Below are 22,337 nucleotides of genomic sequence, written 5' to 3'. Positions count from 1 at the left end.
GGCGACAGATTGTGTTCAATTATTGGTTAAATGAGTTGATGTCTAAGTATTACCACAATTTGTCCCGCTGTGTTATTTATTCTATTGATGAATGATAAAAAAACAGATGGAGATTGAAATCATTCTAAAAGTTTAATACGTACGGAGCGATGTCCATAAAATTACTGATTAATATTAAACCGAACTTTTTTTTCTGTATCTAGCTACAGTACTATGAAATGTTATAAATATATATATATAACCATATAAAGGTACACGATCGAAGCTCATAGGCAAAACATATTCGAGTTATTTGTGAAAGATGTCAGCAGCTTGGATATCAATTAAGTATTCCACGGCTTTGATATTGTATAATATTTAAAAATGTATAACTTATAAATCTAGAATCTTTATGTGAAATGCAGATCGACATAAATTAATGTCGATCCAACAACTGGATAAGCTAATTCAACAGAGTAGCATTATACAATAAAGAACACTTTATACATGTGGTGCTAACAATATCAGAATAACTTTGATTTTTGAAAATATATAAATAGATGTCAGAAAAATGTATAAAGAGATGCCAGTGCAGCCGAGGTTTTCTAGATTGATTGATTGATTGTTGGTGATAAACCAACTTCCAGCACTATAGGCTATAATAAAATTAACGGTACCAATTTTCTTGCACCAGATGCACATTTCGACAATACATGTCACTTGGCTGACAGATTTTTACTGATGGAAAAACACAGGAGTGCCCGAGAAGAAACGAAGACTTTTAGCAGGGACACTGACAATCGTGGTAAATTAAGATTGGAAACGGACGCGTGCGCACAGGTCTGTGACGTGTCGGATTCCTGAACAGCAATAAAAGCGCTGTTCCTTTACACTTTGTGTGTTTTATGTATGTGTATGAACTGTTTTGTATACTGGATTATAAATACCCCATTTTCTTTGCTTTTATATAAGTGATAAACCAGACGAATTCTTAGACTACTCGTCCCCGAGGTATTTGAATTTTAGTAAAAAGGAATACCGTTACGATAATGCAGACTTCACAAACTATTTACATTGTTTTTATACGGAATGTTTTGGTCAGAAACTTAATCAAAACCCTGCTTCTGTTTTCAATTAGAACTTACTCGCGGTAAACATATTACAAGTATATTCTGACAAAAAGATTATTACTTATGACAGTCATCCTTGCAAAAAAAAGTATTTCAAAGAAAAATAATTAACGTCTTGCATACTTTTCTTTAAAAGGATTGTATAGACAGGGATACAGTTTGTCCCATATTTGTGTTGTTTCACCTTATATATTGATATTCTTCAATTGGAAAATTCAACTTCACGTGTAATGCTTGTACACATGGTAACGGAATAATGGCCAAAAGAAATTACTCAGCGTAAAATCTACTTATTTTGATCATTAATTTGATAATATACTTTCAATAGTATATTTATTCTATTTATAGCTGTGTATTCCATTTTATTCTTCTATAATGAGGTGTAGATAAAATTTTATCACATAAGGAAATTAGGGAGGCAATTAGCACGTAGCACAAGTAGTCTTCTTTTTGTTATCATTTGAACAGTAAATATTGCTACGACATGTACTATCTCCTTGAGGGTGTGGATGGGGATTTGCAGAATGAAATTGATGTGTAAATATATAAGAAAATGGACCAAAAAAATAAAGATTAGAAACTAAGGCGGTTCTTAAATATAGGGAACAGCAAAAATGAGCCAAAGTAAAAAGAATAGAGAAAAATAGCCTCAATAATTAAAGAATGCAAAAATGAAGGACCCTTGTCCAGACCCTCCTCCATGTTTCAGTATATGATTTGATCAATTGTCAGATACATGTATATGTCGTGTACAAGTTGCAATTTTGTACAGGTTATAACATGTACAAAAATACTGTACATGTTATAACTTGTATAATGCAAAAATACAAGTTATAACATGTACAAAAGCACCTCGTACATGTTATAACCTGTACAAAATATTGCTTAAAAATGGTTTTAACTTGTACAAAATCGAAAAATAAGGATATGTTTCTATTACTAGTATCGCAACAGATGTTATTGACCTCAATAATATTTTCATAACTTTTTAGCTCACCTGGCCTAAAAGGCCATGTGAGCTTTTCTCATCACTTGGCGTCCGTCGTCGTCGTCGACGTCGTCGTCGTCGTCGTCGTCGTTAACAATTTTTCAAACATCTTCTCCTCTGAAACTACTGAATGGATTTGAATGAAACTTAACATGATTGTTCCTTAGTATATCCTGCACAAAATGTGCGCTTCGATTTTTGATCCGTCAAAAAACATGGCCGCCGTTACTTAAAATAGAACATAGGGGTCAAATGCAGTTTTTGGCTTATATCTCAAAAACGAAAGCATTTAGAGCAAATCTGACATGGGGTAAAAATGTTCATTAGGTCAAGATCTATCAGCCCTGAAATTTTCAGATGAATCAAACAAACCATTGTTGGGTTGCTGCCACTTAATTGGTAATTTTAAGGAAATTTTGCAGTTTTTGGTCATTATCTTGAATATTATTATAGATAAAGATAAACTGTAAACAGCAAAAAAGATCAGCAAAGTAAGATCTACAAATAAGTTAATATGACCAAAATTGTCAATTGACCCCTTAAGGGGTTATTGTCCTTTAATGACAATTTTTCACAATTTGTTCATCATATTTGCTAACTTTAAAAAATCTTCTCCTCTGAAACTACTGAATGGATTTGGTTAAAACTTAGCATGATTGTTCCTTAGATTATCCTGCACAAAGTGTGTGCTTTGATTTTTGATCCGTCAAAAAACATGGCCGCCGTTACTTAAAATAGAACATAGGGGTCAAATGCAGTTTTTGGCTTATATCTCAAAAACGAAAGCATTTAGAGCAAATCTGACATGGAGTAAAAATGTTCATCAGGTCAAGATCTATCAGCCCTGAAATTTTCAGATGAATCAAACAAACCATTGTTGGGTTGCTGCCACTTAATTGGTAATTTTAAGGAAATTTTGCAGTTTTTGGTCATTATCTTGAATATTATTATAGATAAAGATAAACTGTAAACAACAAATATGATCAGCAAAGTAAGATCTACAAACAAGTCAATTTGACCAAAATTGTCAATTGACCTCTTTAGGAGTTATTGCCCTTTAAAGACTTTTTTCACAATTTGTTCACCATGTTGACTTACTTTAAAAAATCTTCTCTTATGAAACTGCTGTATCAATTTCAGCCAAACTTAGGCTAAATGAGTTTCAGAGTTTCAGAGTATCTAGTATAAATTTTATATTTCATTTCCTTGTATGTCAAGAAACATAGCTCCTATGGCTAAAATAGAACATAGGAGAAAATGATTTTTTTTTGCTTTTGAAGAAAATAGGACGATTCAAAGAACATTTAAATAAATTGAAAAGCCAAAATAATCATTGATGAGAGATTAAACCAAAAAAATTCAGGTGAGCGATTCAGGCTCTTGAGAGCCTCTTGTTTATTATTCCTTCATGTTAGTGTGTTTTGTCCTTTTTTGATACGGTTAATGTCCAGGGGTCGGTATTACAAAGAGATCCTAAGACTTGTCATAAGATATATCTTAGGACATGTCTTATGATCCTCTTATGACTATCTATGGGCATATCTTTATTTGATGAATTATAATTGTGAGTGTCCACTCTGAAGGCAAAAGTAAAATAATTTTATTCTAGTTGACACTAAAAGACATAAGAGGATAGCCAGGACAGATGTGTCTACAAATAAAATTGGGAATTAAAATGGGGTATGTGTCTAATAGTCAACAACCAGCCAATGGAGCAGACAACATCCAAAGGACACAAATACATGCTTTCAATGTAGAGGATGTATATTCTAAACATCAAAATGACATTCGCCTCATGCAATGATCTTATAGTTTATAAAAAAAATTGAGTTATAAATTTACATAAGTCATGCTGAAGGCCAAAAATGTTGAAGAGTAGATCCAAAAATATTGATAATGAAGCGTGGTCCAATGAAAACTATTTCAGCTCTCTCTTGCTTTTACAGAGTAAGCATATAGACATTGTTTTAGTCTTTAGTTAGATATAGGAAGATGTGATTGTTTTAGTCTTTGCATGCTATAAAACGAGAGGGAGGAGTATTACCCAAAATTATTAGGCATCGTTCTTAAAATGTTTGGAAGAATTTAGTTACTAGTATCTAATGTAATTGTCATTGAGGAAATGCAAGCTTTTAGTAAATAGTGTAACACTTATTTAAGCCATGATGGACTATATAAAACATAAAATTACATGAAAACACATTTTGCCAACATAAGTCATGAAACATATATTTCTGAAACTTTGTGATCATTGTCAGAAAAAGACACGTTCTGGCCTATTTATTGTTGTTCTTTATGCATTGGTGAATTTAAAAGTATATTTTACTTCATTAAGATTTATCTTAAATTTTGTACAAGTTAAAACCATTTTTAAGCAATATTTTGTACAGGTTATAACATGTATGAGGTACTTTTGTACATGTTATAACTTGTATTTTTGCATTATACAAGTTATAACATGTACAATATTTTTGTACATGTTATAACCTGTACAAAATTGCAACTTGTACACGACATATATATATACACTTTGTATTATAGTACATACAAACTAAGAGTGCAGCGCTATCTATCACACTCTGAGGCGAAGTTGACCTTCGTCTGTTTTGACTGTTCTATGGCAATCCCTTATGGTATTAGAATTTTAAAATGGTTATACGTCTCAATGTGAAGCAATACGTCTTTATTTGTATACTGTTGACTGTATGCTATCATGACGGGATTATAGATACTGTATGTTCATAGAGAAATATTCCAATTATATCATTGTTATGCAATATAGTGTAACTATGATATGTTATAAAAGTTATTGATATGAGTGACGACGCAATTTGATTTTAGAGGTATCGTCCTTGGCCGCCAATTTGAGGATGCACTGGTTGATTGAGCAAATTTTGCATACGCAAGTCAGGTAAAAGATCCTTACTCTATCGAAGTGAGGAATGAAGCATTTATTGCATGTAAACCAATTCAATGTTCAGAACAACTTGGAGATCGTTTGGCGGCTTTGTAAGGGAAATAACTCCTTCTCTATTAAACGGTCAATGATGAGAGAACTCGATTATGTTTCAGTAATACAACTCCGTAAAAAAAGGAACATAACAATCATATTGTACTCATTCAGACTGATGAAATGTTAAAAACGTTAAAAAAGTACGAAGTTGAGGACCATTTAGGACCAAAATTCCTAAAAGTTTTGCTAAATACAGCTAAGGCAGTCTATTCCTGAGGTAGAAAAGCCTTAGTATTTCAAAAACTTTTGTAAACGGTATAACACCGTATCGGAAAGGAACTCTACGTTATATTATTTTTTTGTTTGTCATTAAGGAGACTGGCTTCGACATTTAAAAAAAATAACCAGTTGGTAGATGAAAAGTTTGATTAGCAATATAATCAACTCATATTTTCCTCCAAAAAGGAGCGTGGGCACCCTCCCCCTCCCATAATTCGCCTATACAACAAAAAAAAAACCTGTTCAATACTTTTCAAAAGTACTTTTAATAACCAAAATACAATTTACCAAAAAAAAAATCAAAAAAAAATATCTCAGTTAATTTTTTAAGATATAGAACAGCGATAAATGTCAACTATTTGTTTAAATTGTCCGAGTCAGCATCTAGAACAATTAAGTCACAGCACTATGAAATTGTTATCTTTGAGTACAATAAACTCAGTTAGATTGTGAGACGTGTGAAACACTTAACCACGTCCTGACAAAACAAACAACATTTTTTTTTCAATCTAAGTTATAATAACTACCTATTCATTGTATCGATTCTTATAGTGAAACTTATTATATCAACAGCCGTTTCTTATATTCACACCTAGTATTCACTATTGTATTTTGAACTATTGTAATAAAGAGAAAAAAATCTGATGTAGATTTCTGAAATTATACGGTTGTCGATTTCTAGTTGAAAATTACAATATGAAATGTAACTTCGTTTATTTATCAGATTTTTAAAACGATTTTAAATTACCACCTTGTGATCGATACGTCTATCTTAAGAGTATAAATTTATATACAAATATATTTATGAATTATTGGTAATTTTATGCTTAATTTATGATACATTACTGTCTGATATTTGATTTAAAACCCCGCTCATCCTATGTGAAATAGACAATACAGTGTGTAAATACGAATGACACGGAATTTCCATTTTTCTATCGGAGTGTTTTCTTCATTTCCATCAGGTTGCTATGGATACTATGAAATCAACAATATATTCAGATGACAACCATAATGATTTATCCGAAATCACGTGGTTTTGCGTTTAGTCCGTTAGATCAGATTTTATATATACACAACAGGTATTCAAGAGGAAAAAAATTAATAAACCTTAGAAAAAAATCATTTTACACTTGAATGGTGTCAAGTCCCGTGTGATGTTAATGTGTAATATGGAATTAAATGGGCTTTATTTCTAGAAAATTTAATTAATTACAACTCAAGCTGATATAAAGAATTGTCTTGTTTTGGGGAGAATTACGATATATATATATACATATATATAAAGTTAACGGAAAAAGACAGAAAAGGAATAGTGTAAAATCAATTTAAGAGGATGTAAAATATCATTGAAATAGTTTGTGATTTTCTTTATTAGGTGAGTAGATCTTTTGTAATTCATCTATTTTATAATCTATATTTTTCTTTTTTAGCATTGTTAATATGACATCAAACATAAAATATGCCAATTGAATTACAAATTGAAAAATATAAAACAATGAAGTTTTACGGCATTTACTGAAAAATAGCAAAGGCTTGTCCCAAATGAATCTAATATTTCGTTTTGAAATAATATACTGATAATTTTAAAGAAAAAAACGGTGTGATGATGTTGGTGTGTATACATGTCAACGCCGTACCCGTGTGTGTGTGTGTGTGTTTGTTTTATATAGAAAACGAAATATACCAACAGGTTGAGGTTTAAAAAAAACCGAAATAACACGTATGCATTCGTCGACTTTATTCTTTTATAAATGTTTCATGAACAAAGTTAGGAGATCGTATTTTGAAAACGAGAACCCGTTTTCTTTTGAAAACCCAACCTAACACAACCGATATCACAATTAAAATTATATGAAATAACTTATATTTATCAAGAACGAACATTTAACGTACGATGTAAAAACCAATATCTGATTTCATAAAAGTTATCATGGACAGTTCATTGCATTTTAAGGGATTATATTTAGGAATACTTAAAATAGTATGTCCCCATTTATATATTCTGAATGTGTTTTAAACGCTATAGACCATCACTTTGTATTTAAATTAAAGGATTATACGGGTTAAGGAGAGAAAATAAAAAGTAAACGAAAGAAATTAAGCTTATAGTCATAAAATATCCATTCATGATTTTATGCCTTCATCTTAAATCATGATATTAAGTATGTTAAAGGCAATAGTGCGTAATGATTTTAATTACTCGTATTGTTGAAATTGACATCGCGTACATAAAATTGTCGAATGCACATACAACAGGTCTTTTATTTATGACAGTACGTTATCTTCTTAAAATGGTAATGTAAACAAACTATTCAGAAAATCAGCAGGGTTTGAAATTTGATTTGATGGGAACTTTCTTATGTTCCGCCACGACAGGTTTGCTTCTGTAGATTTTAAATGTATACGTTTAATCTATATTCGAGGCATGCCATATCATTTACTTTTTAATTTGAAAAATGAATGTCGTCTTGTATTCGTTGAGCAATTATCATACCATGATCTCTTAATTACCTTAAGTAAAAAGATCAAAAGTAAGGGAATATTGGTTATTATAAAAGGCATTAGGTTTTCTCTGTCCGAAACATTTGATTGCATCAGACTAGACTGCTCGACTATCTGATGGATTGAGATTTTGATAATTGATCGATCAAGTTATCGATTGATTGATCGAATGATCGAACTGATTGTTAATTATCTTTTCGGGTATGTAATTGATCGTAAGTCAGATGACATGTAATGGAATAAAGGAATTTAGTGCCTGAATATAAAATACAATCTCCATGGGCTGATCTAGGATTTTTAAAGTGGCGAAATTTTGTTGACGATTTTATTCTATATTTTTTTTTTTATATATTTTCAATCTAAAGGGGTAAAGGTCTTTCGCTCCACATCCCCATGAATCCGCCCCTGATATATATACCCAACACAAAGACACAGAGCTTTTATTTATGCTATTCATCTAAAAGTCATAGGGAGGCCTTCAACATGTTGCATATAAGCTTATATATCACCACAAAACCAAGACGACCCTAGCAGAATTATTTACCAGATGTCGCAAACAATTCATGTGTAATTGATGAATAAACATGTTAAAATTGTGTGTAAATTTTTTCAATATAAAAATAAAATAACTTTAATGTGCTTAATCTTTCATATATTTTAAATCAAGGTATACGTACATTGCATGTTCGTGAACGATAAAACAACAGTCATCCATTTTTTTTTAAAACACGAATGCAGAGACCAATGTAAAACATGCATAAGAAATTTCATGAAAAAAGAAAAACCTCAATTTAAATCTTTTTGCTACTTTGGTTAAGAATGCAAGTGTAGAATCTTCTGGACTATTGCTGTAAAAGGAACCTTGGCGAGAGCTTTTTTCGTTGACATGTCGAATTACTTGTTGTTATCTATACCACAAACATGAGAAGCGGCTATTTCATATGAATAAAAGTGGGATATTTAATGGACACAGTATTTTAAAGAACCGCTGAAATCTGACAAAAACCAAATGTACGTTATCCAGAGATATTCCACTAGCTTGTCTTTGTAACAACGACAGAGCTACAAGTCTTAAAAAACGAAAAAATAGTCCATATTAACTATCAAAAGTGAAAAACTTAATATTAAATTAGATATATTTTAAAAGACAGCTTTAAACGCGGTGTAGCTTGTTAGCAATTTTTTTTATTACAACCAACAAGATAAAGAACTTCAATGGGAGTTTTGTCGTTTCCAAAAACAACAAATAAAAGCTTTTACTCCCATTTCAATGAGTGCACGTGTTTACATCTCACATATCATCTAACTGACCTTGAGATAAATGATTATACTTCTTGAAGTAGAAGATCTGTTTTATGTATTGGAAGTTTACTCGATATTGACACCGATTGACGACTTCAAACTAAAATCTATGACAAAAGTGATGATTTCAACTTTCCAACTGTTATCTTCCCATTTCTCAACAATATCACCTATTCTTTTCCATCCGCTGTCGTTTATATATACTCGTTTTACGATGTTAGAATACTCGTGTTTCTTCTCACAACCAATTCTTTTGCATTTTGTAACTAAAGATACACATTCGATTGTTTTGATTTTAGTTTTGGGATTTGGTCGTCATTGAAAACAATGGAGCATGGGACAGTCACTTTTACTGCATCATTGAAAGGGATCGGGACGAGATATATAATAGCATGAAATATTGTATAAACAATTGTCAATTATCATATACTGCTTGTTTGCCCTCAATGTGTCTCTTGGGTTGTGGCGTTGAGTTTCTGTCTCTTTGACGCGTCTTCCCTATATCTCCTTTTATTTATTATCAACATCGCCATAGACAAAATTGATTAAACATTTGTATAATCTAAATGCAACAACATTGAATAAAATCAATTAGTTTAATGACAAAAGTGCATTTATTTTATTATTAATATTGTTCGCTATTTATTGTCGTTCTATATGTATATCGATATAGTCATGACCTGCAATGACAATATTTGAACTTTGCTAAAGCAAGCAGGAACTCTGTTTTATTCTTTCTCCGGAAGTCAGACCTAGACTATTATTAAAGTTCCATAGTCACGCGAGAGTTTCTGGGTGATGTGAGTTCGATTCACAATATGTCCAACTCTGTTAATATAATAGTTACTTTATGTTTGTAATGATTATGCATTATAGCTTTGATTACATTACAGGATCTTTTTATCCTAACGAACAGTCCGTTTTACCATTATAGAAATGATCTGAACTAACAATAGACAAATTATCATTCATCGAGTGTCAATAATTGAAGGACGTTTCAACGGTTTTCTTAGTACTCAATATTGTCTATCCGTTTTGTCTCCGAAGAGCAGTGGTGTAAAATGGCCGTTTCAGAGGTCCAAATTAAGTTCATTCCAAGGCTAATAGAGCTGAAATTTGTGAAGAAAAATGACGTCATATAGTTAGGTCCGTTCCCATGCTATTAGAGTTGAGATATGCTAAGGAAAATAATGTCCTATATTGTTTTATCATAGCTATTATATCTATGGTTTTATGTACGACTGGAAAAGAATGTTCTACTGTTTCATATACAACAGGGAAAGAGTACAAGTGACGTAAACTTCAACGTGTTGAAGGCGGTCATTATATAGTAGAAGTAGAAAAGGGGTGATTTTTGGTGTACGTTCTCGAGCTAACATATGAAATCCAAGGACACGTCTTTTTTATCAGTGTACTTTATATTATTAGTTAGATAGGCGGTTTTTATAATGAGATGATTTAAAATCAAACGCCTGTCCCTTTGTATCGGCCTCAAACAAGCGGAATTATGTCAATCCTTGACTCTGTGCTTTCTGCTTAGACGAATTGGAAATGTTGTCAATTTGGAGTGAGGCGTGAAATTAAAATTAATTCATTTTCCTGTGGTTGTCTTCAATATATGCATTGTGTTAACACTGTAAAACAGAAATTTTTATTTGTCTCAAACTTTATGAGAAAATAAGATGTGCATATGATTTTTATATCGTAACATATTCTAGCGTAAATTTGGTTAGAAATAAACCCGTTATTTTCTTCAAGAATTTTAAAGATTTGATAACAAATTAATGTATCTTTTTGCAAAACGGAAATACCCAAACAATATCATTGAAGTTTTTGTTGAATAAAAAGATGATTGCAATTTGATAATCATTGATATTTTTATTGAATGTAAGAATATGATGGAATTTCAATGTTTGGCTGCCCTAGGGATTAGGATAATTTCTATCCAGTCAAAGTATCGATATATTTTCATGGTAGATTAATTTCTCAGGTGGTTCGATATCATTTTAAGTAGACGGCTTTGCCCCTATGTTATCTTTTGTATCCGGATCTGATCTGTATTCATACCACACATACATCAGATACTTTGAATACCTTTACTTCATTTGTTTGTCATATTGTTTTCATACATGTAAATTAAAGATTACAACTTTCCTCTTCCAGTCATGTTTACATGTTGCAACATTACTTCCTTGTCCTTGGAATTGAATTAGCTCTTTTGTGCATTAGTTTTTAAATTTTCAACCTTTACAAGCTTTCTTTAATCTTGTGATTTTGTTTTACTGATCTATAAAATGCACGTAAATGCTATAGCTAGGGGATATTCAGTTCTTTAGTAGAAAGAAAAATATTGCTTATTTTTTACCAATGCATTACTACTGTTGAGGCGATTCTGAACACTTTATTAATTTTCTTAAAACACTGTTCTGAAAATAGAGAATCCAGTAGTGTGAACTGTGCCCTCTTAGGTCAAAAGATCACATTAAACAAATTTCTCATTTCACTAGAAACTCTGTTTTGGCAGAGTTAAGACATCGTTATAAGTTATAAGTCCTTTCAACTGAAAAGTCGGGTCGCAAGGTCGCCCAATCCAAAAAAGAAGGCGGTCGTTAGTTTTCTCGTTTGAATTGTTTTACATTATCTTATCGGGGCCTTTTATAGCTCACTGTGCGGTATGTGTTTTGCTCATTGTTGAAGGTGACCTATAGTTGTTAATGTCTGTGTCATTTTGGTCTTTTGTGGATAGTTGTCCCATTGACAATCATAACACATCTTCTTTTTTATATTGTATGCCTTAAATTTTACCATTTAACACATTAGAGTTAGAGTAAACACGGTAACACATCAGTACAATATAGATAATCAGATAAAAATGAGACAAAGTTCGATGTAGTTTGTAACGGAATTTGTCGCCTGCTATCCTAGGTAGCACTAACAGATCTGCTACCGAAAGGGGCACATATTTTATTATGACTTAAAGATGTAAGGCATGGTGAATATTCAGCCCATCGTCTTTTTTTTTAGTTTCATGGACTAGCCTTTGACCGTTGAAAAATAGAAATGAAAATGAATTGTTAAGATTACTGTTGTATTAACTATAAAAAAAAAACCAAACATGTGGTATGATTGCAAATGAGACAACTCTCCACAAGAGACCAAAATGACACACTGATTAACAACTATAGGTCACCGTACGACCTTCAACAATGAGCAAAGCCCATACCGCATAGGCTCTGAAATTATAATGTAAAACAATTCAGACCATGATACTTTACCTCTGTTTTTGCTACTCTTCATCACAATGTCACAGTGAGACCTTTTCCTTGGAACAAAAGTACAAATCAAACTGCAAATTCAAATTGGTTCCTACAAGTGCACACGAAAGGCCAAATTAAAAATGAAAAAAAGAAAAATATTTTTGATTTTTAAGTAGATATATTTTCAAATGAAAGAAATATCATCTAGATGATACGTAATTCAAAAACTGTCAGATGAATCCAATTCAAACTCAATATTGACAAATCTATGGATAGTTTTATCAATTCTACGAGTAGTTATCACATCGTTTCACTTTAAAGAAGTTAATAACTCCGCAAGAATATGTCGTTACAATTTTATTAAAAGCTTGACAATTGATTTTAATACAATAATAAAGCAATAATTTACGCCAACGATACGAGAGTAAAGAAAACAAAATCTTAAGTAAGGTTCTTTTTTTATTAGATCTGTCAAAACTCTGAATTGCAAATCGTGCAATACAAAATGAATGGAAATTCCATGCAAATGTTAGCAATATGATGCTAGTGTCTGAACACGTCACTTCCGTTCCAAACGCTTAATGCACCGACTATAACTTATTTTGAAGTTGGGTTGGGTTCTTTTTTGTAGGGCGGATTAATTCGGTAAATCGATTGATTGTTATCTTTAAAAAAAGATGGTGCCGAAAGAAAATGAAACAATTGCCTCTTTCGAAAATAAGAATATTCTTTTTTGTTCCTGTGTATTATTGACTTTTTGCATATATATAGGTTGGAAACATTTTCTGTCGATAGAAAGCTCATCTTTCCGTCAAAACAAATGAATAGTCGGCGCCTAAAAACTTGTTACATCTATTTTCAATTGTCATGTTTATTACAGATATGAATGAACATGGAGTTTTTGAATAAAATAATCAAGATAATTTTATATATGCATGTACTAAATAAGTTTTGATTAAGAATCAATATATGCTTCAGACTCGGACTTCTCTTGAACTGAATTTTAATGTGCGTATTGTTATGCGTTTACTTTTCTACATTGGTTAGATGTATAGGGGGAGGGTTGAGATCTCACAAACATGTTTAACCCCGTCGCATTTTTGCGCCTGTCCCAAGTCAGGAGCCTCTGGCCTTTGTTAGTCTTGTATTATTTTAATTTTAGTTTCTTGTGTACAATTTGGAAATTAGTATGGCGTTCATGTATATATTTGTTTAGGGGCCAGCTGAAGGACGCCTCCGGGTGCGGGAATTTCTCGCTACATTGAAGACCTGTTGGTGACCCTCTGCTGTTGTTTTTTATTTGGTCGGGTTGTTGTCTCTTTGACACATTCCCCATTTCCATTCTCAATTTTATTCTGTTGATTTGCATGTTCAGATTGTGACATGTGCTTTAAAAAAACAGATGAATTTTTTAGTTAGTCGCGTAAGATTGATTGTTCTTTACATGTACAAATGTACTCTGGTTCCCTGCTGTGTAACCCCGACTCCAACAAAATTTATCACGAACAAAGAAGACAGTTAAACTCATAACACATGCAATCAATTGCTAATCAAATGGAATTTACAAAATATATGAACTCTACCAATGGACGAAAAAAAAAAATCAAGCTTTTCTTTATTATATTATCCAAAATATGCGCGAAAAATTAGAATCAAAAGGTTTTAATGTATAAGATTATCAAACGAAAATATGTGCCAACATCATTCGGAATTATTTTTTTTTGATAGATGGGACTACATGTACGTCTGTACGTCCGTCCATTCATCTGTTCGTCAGTTCGTCTTCTTTTGTCCCGTTTGAAGCTGAAGTTTTGTTTTTTGCAGGGTTCCAGGTAGTTGAACGTGCATTTCTGATCACACAAACTTAGAACACAATTTCATTGTGATGGGAATTTTTCAAAATCATATGCCAATTTGTTTTTTTCACCTCTGAGACCTGAACATATGAAACCTGAGTGATGTTTAATATGCTTAAACATATTCTTTTTGAAAATGTTTCTGGATTGAAAATATAAAATGACAATTTTTTTCTCTTCCTTATCTGTATTAAATTCATTTGAAATTAATAAAAAAAAAAATGGTGAAATAAAAACTACTTTGCACTAGTGGTTCGATTTAATCTTGTTTACGAACTGAACAGCGACAAAGGATATTCTTCCGTAGATGCATTAACTAAAAGCAGTGAAATAATCTACTATGATATTTTAAAATGGTTTTTAATTTTATCAATCAAAATCAAAGAGTTCTTTAGACTAAATTTTAAATAATATTTACGTTTATATAAACAAATCAGTTGAATTATCTTCAGCGAGCAAATTCATTTAATGTACTGTACTTCAATGCGTTTTATAAATATAATACAAACTTTTACTTTGATAAATATTGAATTTTACATCTGCATAACACACAGACATTCATTTTTGAAAACCATAACTCACAACCTAATGGATTCTATCGAGTGATGGGTCCAATGACGTCACAGGTTGCAAGATACTACTGTTATATATTATGAACTTTCGTCAATATTTTAATGTCCTCAGAATTTATAAGATATTGAACATATTTAAGTGTAATGCAGGGGATAGTGTCGACGTAATTACCATAAGCTGTGTTTCATTGACGTCTGTAGTTCCTGTATAATCTAAAATTAAAATAAAAAACCCAGAAAAGTTTCTTGCGTCCAAAGTGATTTTCTTTGTCTTTACTTTACCAAGAACACTCATACCAAAAACATAATGAATGTCAAGGATGTGTAACTACCTTAAATACATTACGAACTATATGATCAGGATGACCAAATCAGCAGTATGTTCGATCTAGTGATAGAAAATTAAATTACACTTTATAAGTTTGTTTAGTCCACATCACATTGTTGGTTATACCTTCAATAGAAACGGTCATTCTAAAAATATGAAATCTTATTATAAGATGTATAACTACGTAAACCCTTTAAGACCTCTCTCAAAAAGGGCATAAAATGATAACCAAAACTCATCGAAGGTAAAATTTGCCTGATGAAATTGGATCCTTAAACAAAAAACAATTAAAAGACAAAACATCTGTTGTGTTGGTCGTGTTAGTACAAACCCGGTGATAGGTATAATTCGTTAGGGTCAATTCGAGGAAAAGATGATGAGATTGTCAATACGTCAATTGTATTATATCCGTCGTTATCTGTGAAACGGTCAACCACCTTGTAAAAGAATAACACAGAATAGCCAATAGTAAATAATGCATAGCTCAGAAGGTAATAGATGAGGTTGATACCCTAAAAATAAATAGTCGAGGAAACAATGAGATTTATCATTTTATTATTATTATACAATGGTTTAACCAACATTTAATATTCCAGATATCTCTATAAATAGAAAATAATTCCTGCTTTATGCATCGGTTTCAAAATGTCAATACTCAAAGTGGTCCTTTGACTTTATACTTCAAACTATCTACTAATTATTGCTATTAATATTTGATACTTTCGTGAAATGTTTGATATTCAATTCGTTTAATCTGAAAATGAAAATATACCCCCCAGGACCTGTTTATTATTAGTACGTACCTTAAACGATCAAACAAAGCATTTCAATAGTGTGTTTCCGGTAAATTGTACAAATACGTTGCTTTATTAAGAAGGTATTGTCCCTTTGTATAACTTGAAGAGCATAATTGTTTTATTTTGTCACTAGGTATTAATTTATAAAAGTCCAATCAATTAATAATCAACCAATTATCAAACAATTATACACCATCCTTTGTCATATATTTTTGCAGTCATGATGTGTAAATCTGTGCACCAACCACGACGGAAATACGTAATTCGCAGGGTCTAAGAGCGTAATCTCCCAAACTACAACATGTATGTCACTGCTTTAATCCACCATTTTTTACATGAGAAAATGCCTGTACCAGGTCAGGAATATGACAGTTGTTGCCCATTCGTTTGATGTGTTTGAGCTTTTGATTTTGCCATTCGATTAGTGACTTTCCGTTTTGAATTTTGAGGTTTCAACCCCCATAGGCAAAGTAAACGATTAATTATACATATTCGACTTTCAAATATTCGACTTTGAGCGACGATGACGGTTTTAAACTTATGACCAGCAAAGTGCTTCGAACGCATACAGTTTGTAGTGTTGTTTTAATTTTGTATTAAGGTTATCATTCTATATTTTGTTTCGAACATTCCTCATCCTTACCTCTTACATCGTTTGGTTTCATTATACTAATTGTTGAGTTGCTGTACCAACAACTCTTATGATTTATACTTTCATATTTATTTAAGTTCACAGGTGTGTTGCTGTGTTAAATCATTTTCAAGTTTGCTTGCTAAAAAAATTCCCCGGGTGCACTTGAACTAAGAACGTCTTTTAATTGCACCATATAAATAGAACAGTTATAAATCAATCAAATCCTTGTGAGCTAGTTTTCCTAGAAAATTTCATATAAAAAAAGCAACAGGGATAAATTGAAAATTTCAGTCACAATGTATAGTTTTAACGTTTCAGCGCCTATATTGACTATAGTATCGATCAGAACTCTCTGAAGTATACAAACAAACAGCAGTACTTTAAGACTGGTATTGTATAAAACAACTTTAAAACATCTTGCTATGCTTGCTGTCAAACTGATGTTAGGTCAAATTAACAAAAGTCTTTGGATACGTAAAAGGGGAAAGAAAAGAAAACCCTTGGTCCGTTTCTGTGTGTGTTAGTTACATTGTAGTGTTGTGTCGTTGTTCTGCGTTTCCGTCAGTTTTAGTTTGTTACCCCGATTTTGTTTTTTGTCCGTGGATTTATGAGTTTGAACAGTGGTATACTACTGTTGCCTTTATTTGGATTGTCGATTGCCAATTGTTTTTGACTTCAACTACTGTAGATTCATTATTATTCGTTGGATACCAATTTTCGTGGATTCCGTGGGAACAGTTGAACCACGATATTAAATGTTCAACGAATGACAAATTTTCCTATGGCTTGTATGCAGACTTCGGCAAATCCACGAAATCAAATATCCACGAACATGTAAGTTTTCTTCAATCCACGAAAATTGGTACCCACGAAAATAAATGAATCCACAGTATCTATATTTACATTTGAGTTCGATACTTTTGTTATTATAATTCTGACTGAATCTAAATATGCCTTACTCATGCCATAAACATTTAAATGAATACATGTATTAATAAAATGTGGTAGGCCAGAGAGGTCATTAACTGCAATCAGATACAATCTAGTGACGTGCAATACATCACATGTTGACCTCTGGTTGCCTTTTTTTTATCGTTTACTTTTTGTGTTATTAATCTATATTCATAATAAAATCATCATAGATACCAGGATTGAAATCTTATATATACGCCAGACGCGCCTTTTGTCTACAAAAGACTCATCAGTGACGCTCGAATTAAAACAAATGTTAAAAAGGCCAAATAAAGTACGAAGTTGAAGAGCATTGAGGGCCAAAATTTCCTAAAAGTTTTGCCAAATACAGCTAAGGTAATCTATCCCTGAGGTAGAAAAGCCCTAGTATAATATTCCATTATCGATGACAAACAGCAACCGGTGTAACTGAGTAATAAAACTCAAAGACGAAAATATCAAAGTATCTATAATCAGTGGAATTGAAAGAGAAGCTGATCTCATTAGCCAATCAGTAACAGTTTTACATTGTTCTTCTCATCCCATCAGAATATCGTCTCACCCCATCAGAATATCGTTTCACCCCATCAGAATATCGTTTCACCCCATCAGAATATCGTCTCACATCAGCGTTCTGGTTTTTTTTTTATCGTTGACATATCATATCGATGCTGAGCTTTCCTTTTACCTGCCAATGTTTAAACAACTAATTACTGCTCCATTTGACTTTTTAAGATCTCAAAATAATGTATGTTTATATTACCATTTGATTTGTACTATAATAATGTTAAAGTTGTCTCATTCATGACCTCATTGCCTCACCCATACCATTCAAGGAAACAACGGTAAACATGCTAAAGATCAACGACAATCCTGGCATTTTTTATGGTTTTGTTTGTAAATTTAAACACAGCTACTAAAGTTAATACCCAATAGTAATCACTAAAGACTTACAAATATCTAAGTGGGCGGTCATTATAATTCCCGTTAATTCTTAGACAAACAACAGAGTAATGAATTTTCCTAGATGATTAATTTGACTAATCAAGTCCCTAGTCTACCAGATGTTGACAAATATTGATTTATTCAGTGAAAATGAATTGCTATACCGTTGGATATTTCACAACATATGTTTCATATTTACCGATCAAAAATCACGAGTTTGTTCATTATAAAATCAACAATTTCTGATAATTTTCTTCTATTTTATTTCCAAGGTCATGCAAGGTACTAAAATTATAAAACCACTTCGTGAAACTTAATCACTCATGTCCGCAACTTGGTCATCATATCGAAGTGAAGGAGACACCATGGATGAATGTTGGTTCTTTAAAAAGATTCTATAAGCCTTTTCATGTGTTTCTGTTCGTAAGGAGCGGTGATTGTGAAAAACGAAGCAAAAGTTCAGCATTAAGCCGACGTGGTAGACAATATCTTTATTTTTGATAACTTGATATTTTCTCAGTTGATATTTATTGCATTCTGTACTTACACTACGGTTTTGACCACACTCGTTAAATCTTATTTTAAACTTTTTTTAAATCCCGTATGTGTACACATTATAGAATCCCAAATACCGTTATACGTAAACTTTTGGGTCGATCATTAGTGATGCAGGTTAAATCAGAACAGTCGATTAATCTCCTATTTATACATATTAAATCCAAATAGATAATAGGTTATCATGACTGATGACACTGAATAAAACGCTTGATCATAATAATGTTTCAGATATACATAATATATACAATTTCCTCAAAAAATGAATTATATAAAGTTGTTCACAATAGCAAGTCAAGATATGATATGATATGAACTTTCATTTTTTTATTTTGATGAACAATTAGTTATTCTCACCGTGCTGCTTATCCATATGGCTAAATGACTTTATTAGATCACTGGTGTTAATAAACTTAATAATGGCTCTGGAGCAATTTTTATTATCTTCTTTTTTTATAAGATAAGTAAGACATTCACAATAAAGTAATGTATCAGGTATATATACTTCTTCCGCAAAAGTTAAATTATGTCGAGTTGATCACAATATTAAGTCAATATATGATATGAACAAAATTATAAAGTTATATTAAATTAAAATTTGATGAAAAATCGGTTACTGTCACCGTGCTTAGCCATTTGCACGACAGGTGCCACATGCGGAGCAGGATCTGCTTACCCTTCCGGAGCACATGAGACCACCCCTAGTTTTTGGTGGGGATTCGTGTTGCTTATTATTTAGTTTTCTATGTTGTGTCATGTGTACTATTGTTTATCTGTTTGTCTTCTTCATTTTTAGCCATGGCGTTGTCAGTTTATTTTCGATATATGAGTTTGACTGTCCCTTTGGTATCTTTCGTCCCTCTTGCATAGACTAGTACTACCTTGATATTGCACTGGGTGATACTTGGTATTAAATGACTTGTATCATTAATTGTTCAGTTTGAAGATTACATTTTGTTATTGATTTCGTTTATGGTTCTTTAGTGCTATCAAACCATTAAAAATCTACAATAAACATTAAATTGTAAAATCACAAAATATTCAGATAAAACATGAGACAACACGGACTTTAATCAATCGTATGTACATGTTTAAGAAAGATATTACAAGATTAAGAAGCTGCTATCTTTATTTCTACAATTGAAAGCACGTTGGTTTACGTAATTTAGTATTACGATGTTTAAGTTAATAATAACTTGGAAATGAGAAATAAAAACACAAAGATCACGGTTCTATGCACACCTTTCAAATGTCATTTGAAGCAGTATTTTTTAATCATCATGACAACCCAACTTAAAACAGAATAACCTGCAACAACTGATTTACGCCATACATAGGACTCATAAGTAGCAAATTAAATTCGTAAACATTTTATAAGACTTTAAATCATGAATATTATCATGATAATGACGATTAAAAAAACTTAAGCATGCTACGATTAGTTAATGACGTGCGCAAAATTCAAAAATAGCAAATTAGATTCATAACCATTTAAAACATAAATACCATAAACAAAAATCGAGAAACAGAAATATTAATCCTACGACAGTTCACTAACGCCATGCAGGACTTGAAGAAAGCAAATTAAATTCATGATCATGAATGTTTATAAAAAGAGTGTTCATTTACGATCTTTTCGTGATACATGTAATTGAAAAAAGAAGCAGTTATTTAAATTCATGTATTAAACGGATATATAACAAGGAAATTATTTGACATTAAAAGTGTGTGATAGTGGAATAACAGTAGTGCTAATATTGTCTTAATACTCGGGTAAATATATCTTATCATGGTAACTTTCAAATGTAGTGGCAGAGGTTAACAATCATCATTCTTCATCACATATATTTCTGGATGCTATAAAAAAAAAACGACGTCACGGTGTGTACAAATTATATATTAGCCACCAGTAGAAGTTCTAAAAAGATATAAAGTTATCCCTATAGATCTTTCCAGCAAATTCTGCATTTTATTATAGGAAAATCATTTCCGTTTTTGTTTTTGTCAATGGCGTCATTTTGCTGTCATTGAAATTTTTACCTCAAGCTTAAATAAATGACTCTGCTGGTTCACAAGTGCTAATAAACTTAATAATGACGTTGGAGCAATTTTTATGATCTCCTTTTATTTCGAAGAAGATTCGGAAAACAATACTGGTCCAACATTATTATTTATGCATGTTTAATGGCATGTCACAAATGTATTTAAAAACGCAATACATTTCCGTAAATCCACAGATATGTAGACTAATAGGCTATTGTTCTTTTGTGATAGAATCAGTTGTTCCATAATTTAACCTTGGATACACATTTATTGGTGATGTATGCGGTTTAAATGCATGTTATGAAAGAAATATTATTTACAACGTGTTTATAGCAATTACTTATCTCTTGGGATTTATAACTTAAAAGGATTACTACATCAATACATCATTTGTAACGAGATTCATTAAGGGCAAAGAATTGTTAGTTTCGGAGAAATATCAATACAATATAAATGCACGGTCGAAAGTTCATTATACGGTTCGAGGGTCAAGAAAGTCAAAATAAGATTTCTACGAAACAATTACGATTTTTTATTGTCAATATCAAATGGTGTTTGATACCAAAATCAAAAGCAGTTAAAAGAACAAAATTAACGTAGGTGACCTTCAACTTATAATAGATGTATTTAAAGTTCAACGCGATTCCCTTGTAACACCAAGACATGTGTTTTAACTCACAAGTTCCAGAAATTCACTTGTAATTTTTAAAAATTATATTTGCTTAAAGGCTTTAAATTTGAGAAAGCTTTTTTGCTTTCAATTAAACATATATTACCCTTCAATCCCCCCCTCAAAAAAAATACTAATTTGATTTCACTGATCATTATTTGTTGTTTCATTTTGCTTGATATTTAGTTTTCTCTGTAATGTTGCGTGCATCTTTCAGTCATGTGGCTGTCTTTGACCATAACTGTATTGAAAAACATGTTCTTCTGCGGGTGATGCTATTTGATTAAACACTGGGTATGAATTCACATATAGTGCAGTGCTAGCATAGCAGATAACGTTTAATCTTTGAAATCACCCGGTTAGTCGCTTCTTTTTGGAGTTCTTTCCTCAAGTTTTTTTTATATCACCTTCCTAACCGTTTTATGAGATTTGAAATTCGGTAAACTACTGCTGCCTAAATTAAGTCCTCTAATGTTTATAGACTTCATTTGATTTGTCTGATTGTTTTGTTCACACAAAGTTGTAAATATAATGGATTTTCAAGCGATAGTCATACAAGTGAATACACTCATCATATATACCAGGATTAAATT

The 22,337-nt window shown here is 31.7% G+C and overlaps 1 protein-coding gene across 2 annotated transcripts in view; it reads left to right on the top strand.

Moving 5' to 3' along the window:
- Positions 1 to 5,975: 5,975 nt before the first annotated feature.
- LOC139486178 (cyclic nucleotide-gated channel alpha-3-like) overlaps positions 5,976 to 22,337 on the top strand; it is a 71,112-nt gene continuing 54,750 nt past the window's right edge. Inside the window, exon 1 of one of the 2 annotated variants that reach the window (XM_071270968.1) lies at positions 5,976 to 6,707. The gene's annotated coding sequence lies outside the window, so the exon portion shown is untranslated. Of the gene's footprint in view, positions 6,708 to 20,551; positions 20,805 to 22,337 lie in introns of those variants that run through there. The other variant, XM_071270969.1, reaches the window with a different exon arrangement.

This window comes from Mytilus edulis, chromosome 8 (genome assembly GCF_963676685.1).
Source record: "Mytilus edulis chromosome 8, xbMytEdul2.2, whole genome shotgun sequence".
NCBI lineage: Eukaryota > Metazoa > Mollusca > Bivalvia > Mytilida > Mytilidae > Mytilus > Mytilus edulis.
Note: the sequence above shows the minus strand (reverse complement) of the source record. Positions and strands in the feature narration are given on the sequence as shown.